This window comes from Lepeophtheirus salmonis, chromosome 6, assembly GCF_016086655.4.
Source record: "Lepeophtheirus salmonis chromosome 6, UVic_Lsal_1.4, whole genome shotgun sequence".
Lineage (NCBI taxonomy): Eukaryota > Metazoa > Arthropoda > Copepoda > Siphonostomatoida > Caligidae > Lepeophtheirus > Lepeophtheirus salmonis.
The window spans coordinates 48885222-48889607 of NC_052136.2; the positions used below are offsets into that span (position 1 = coordinate 48885222).

At 26.5% G+C, this 4386-nt stretch overlaps 1 long non-coding RNA gene across 1 annotated transcript; it reads right to left on the reverse strand.

Annotated features, from left to right (window-relative positions):
- Positions 1 to 419: 419 nt before the first annotated feature.
- On the reverse strand, positions 420 to 2135 carry LOC139905870 (uncharacterized). The gene is made up of 2 exons (XR_011780969.1): positions 813 to 2135; positions 420 to 754 (listed from the first exon to the last, which is right to left on the reverse strand). It is a non-coding gene; the product is annotated as an uncharacterized lncRNA (long non-coding RNA).
- Positions 2136 to 4386: the final 2251 nt, after the last annotated feature.

The following is a 4386-nucleotide window of genomic DNA, read 5'->3' on the forward strand; positions in this document are numbered from 1 at the left end:
GAGGCATAACCATAGCTAACTAGACGACTATTTTTGGTCATACTAATTTTCTTCACTATTATTTACACATAGAGGTAAATATTTTTTAATAAACTACTTGTTAATCTGTTAACCCCCCACACAATAACTTTATCTATTTCCAAATCTTTTCTATATGCTCCTATAATCTTTTGAATGAAGAGAGCTTATTCTTCAAATTTGAGAAAGCATACAACAATGCTCCTTATTCAAAAAAAAATTTGCGAACGAAAATATTTTACAGTTTCTTAACTAGAATTTGGATGTTTCGATCACAATTCAAATTGACAGAGATAGAGGAGCCAGGATGGTGCTATATTTGTGCTTTTATAGTGAGAATACATCTTCGAGCCTGTATGTCTGCTCTTGAAGGCATAAGTGCTCCTAATAATGAAATTAACTTTTTTAAATATCTCCATAAACATTCCTTTATTAATTCAGACATATCAAAGTGAAAATCAAAATAATATTGAAACACTTATGGTACTTGTCAGATGAACTTGTTGAATTAGCTTTATATGACAGTGTATTAAGTTCATAATAAAAAAGACAAATAGTAAATGCCTTGCAAAATTTGAGTATAGAACACAAAATAGGGCGTTCGTTACTCGCAATGAATGACAATACAAAAACTTGGAAGATGCCCCAAGAAATCAATCAAAGAAATTGCTCCAAAGTTTGCACCTCCATGAGACATTTCTTGAGACGATTGTTAATTTTGAAATGATTCAGATGACTAATGAGAAGTTCTTGATACTATCATTCATTTAAAGATTGTTCATGATCTTGCTTACCGTAGGGTTGGTTTCATTAAAGAAGTTATTAGTCTACTAACATCGGATGAGTTGCAGCTCCAATTTCTCCTCCCAGTAATCTAAGATTGTCGAAGCTTTTAAACTTTTCAAATAATAATTTAAAAACATATCTACAATAGAAATTACTAAAACTTTATTACTTTACGTTCAAAAGTTAGATTAATACGAAATTAGCCAAAAATAAAAGTTGTTTCATTATTTAAAAAAATGCATTTTCTTCACGTTATGGTTTATGAATTATAATTTGTGCTCTTTTTGACCATTAGAACCAAATGTTACTAGAAAAACTACACAATGATTGATTTCAAATTTATATTCAGGTAAATATATTCTATCATAAAATTTGACTTAACTTGAAGTACTTTGATGATAGTCAGGTAAAAACACTTTTTTTTTTAATCCTAAAATTTCAAAACTTTGGAACCTATTAATATTTTTCAAAAATGTTCAAAAAATTTATTCTATGTATCATGTCTAAAACGAAAAATTTGCACACTTGGATGCTAACATTTCTTGATTTGAAAAAATTAGCTCCACCCTAATGAAAAGAAATATATATAATGCGTAATATAGTAATATAACCAATAAGTAGAATATGAAAAACTGTGTATTTCTATAATATTATTATCAGCTTCGGTGAAACAATCTATAATTAAGATTTATATGTACGTACATTGTTCTATAAAACAATGATTATTAATGATACACACATTTACACTATATCAACTTAATAATTTATTGGTATTCATACTGATTCATTTGTATTTGAAGCGAGTATAATCAAATGAAGTTCATCTAGTGCTTTTATAAATAAGCTGTTTTTGAAATTGATACTTTTTATTTAATTTTAAAAATAAATCCGTCCATTTATGCAGGCAAAAACTATATACGACAGATTAAAGGGGAGATATGTATTTACAGTATGTTTTAAAAAAATGGTGGAAATTTACCTGCATACGCTAATTGGCAATTTCTAAAAAAGCCCAAAAACCTAAGATGTCAATTCCCACTTCATTTAAATAAATCTTACAAATGATATCAAATTAATTTGGACCAAATTAATGATTTGCCCTTGATATCAAAATGAAGTGGAGTTTATATTATTGACGGATTCAAAATTCAATTGTATGTTTTGACCATATAATTGAATCTATACGGCTGAAACTTTAATCCAAGTGAAGGCTGTTGGATACAAATAATTGAATTGTTCTTGTCCCCTGAGATCTGACCCCGGTGACAATAGTACCAAAAATGTATTTGTTACCTTATAGGTTTGAAACGCAATACCAAGAATTCACCAATTTTGTAGCCAAATAAATTTTCTGTTTTTTTTTAATGTATATGATATATATATATATATATTATAGGTATATTTGTCAATTCAAGTTCAAAGTTATCTGTTTTGTAAATTAAATTAATGGACTGGTAAATTTAAGTGGATATTGTTCAACCGAACTGAGTCGTTAAGCAAATAAATTAGATGATAAAAGATGAAAGATTTTCTTTTCTAGGATTTTAGTAACTTTGAGATAGTGCAATATGTTAAAAAGTAGTTTGCTATTTCCTCCAAAAATTGATTGATTATAGAGTCACCTTGAGACTGCATCACAAACCCATAAATTTTGCTAAATTTGAGTGATCAAAATCAAGTCAACACTGGTCTGATCGAATTTGAACGTTTGAGTAGAGTTGATTTTTGTTCAAGTCAACCCAACTCTAAGAAAATGATGTCACATTTTTTGAAAATGGAAAAAGATTGCATCAAAGTTACCAATATATTTTTTTTTAATACTCACATGGATTTAGATAATTTCAAATCCCTAGAAATGTAATTTTGATTAAGTGTGAGAAGAAACTGGGTACAAAATTTATAGTACTTCTAAATTAAAACCTTGACTAATATAAATTGCCTGTTAAATTATTTTTGCTGCTTTTCATGACATCAAAATGATGAGGGTTTTTCATAATTAAGGATGTAAAAATTGTCGAAATATTCGTAAGCTATTAAAAAAAAATTAGTTTAAAACGTTGGTAATCTGCAATATATTATTAATTATTTATCCTTATTTGAAAATTTTGACATTTATTATTGAGCGAGGAATGCTATATCATTATTTCTATCTTAGTCATCAGATATGTCATATATCAAAAATACCACTATATATTTTTTTGTATATTCACGAGGATTTAGACAGTTTCCAATCCCTAGAAATTGGATTTTGTTAGGTGTGAGAAGAAACTGGCTATGAAAAATATAGTACTACTGAATTAAAACCTTTGCTTGTTAAATAATATTAGGGGAGATATGATTTATTGCTATAAAGGGAATAATAACCTTCAACATACAAATTGCGTTAGTGCAAGGTAAAATATTACAACAACACCTAATTTTTTTTCCAATCTTAGTATTGAAGTAATTAATGTTTCAAAAAAAACTTCACTTACCGCGTTATATAGAGGATGTTTAATAAGAGATAGTTTATAAAATTTATCCTATTAAAGAAAGATATACAAAAACAAGAATTAGTTGACATACTAAACAGGAATACGTTTAGAACTTGAGTACATGAACAAAATTATGTATATATATATACTTATATTTAATTATAATAGTGTAGTGGTTATAATACAAGTAACTTCAAAAAAGAAGGATGAGTATTTATTTGATTTCAAGTATTCGCATATAGTAAGGAATAGAAATTTCACAAACTGCGGTATATGGAGGATGTTCAATAACAGAGAGTTTTATGTTTATGATATATATTTTTAAGGAAAATGAAAGTATGTGTGATTATTATTGAAAGAGTGTTTGTTTTAAAAGCATTACAGATACTTACATTTGTACAAAATAAAAAAAATCATTTTATGAAGACAGACTGACAGTTTTTCTGTTTCTATTTTGTTTATCATCCAAATGAAATAGTTAATTTTGTTTAGTTATCGTACGTAATTTAAGGAAAAAATACATCTTTATTTCATAAATATCCATTTATCTATAAATATTAGGGGAAGTAATCAATGCATACGTAGATAACACTAATTTTTAAATTTATAGGTTGTCTTATTCTTTCCCCCCTTTAATTTTTTAATTTTGTCGTGAAAATTGGTACTAATAGAAAAAATTAACAATTATAGGTCCCTGTGCACTTTTAAGGTTAAGAAAATAAAGGATTTTTTCTTTCATTAGGATTGTAGTAAATTAATATTTATTTTTTGTATTTGATATATTTTTTGTTAAATTAATAAAGAAAAAAAAGTAATTACGCAAAAAGTTTTTTACGTTAACATTAGTGTGTTTCTTATTTTTTATTTTGTTAAATGTAAAAAATAGCGTGTCACAATCTGTTTGTTTTGATAAAAAAATAGAATTGGCAACGTTTAAGCGAAAGAAAAATATGTTTTGAAAATTGCCATTTTTTTTTTTAAGTGACTTCTTTTTCGATTATCGTGAAAACAGTTTATAACACAGTTTTTTATGCTATAGACTTATTGAAAGGATGACTTAATTTACTCTAAGAAATACTATTTATTTTCTTCTTTTTTTTGTGATTTT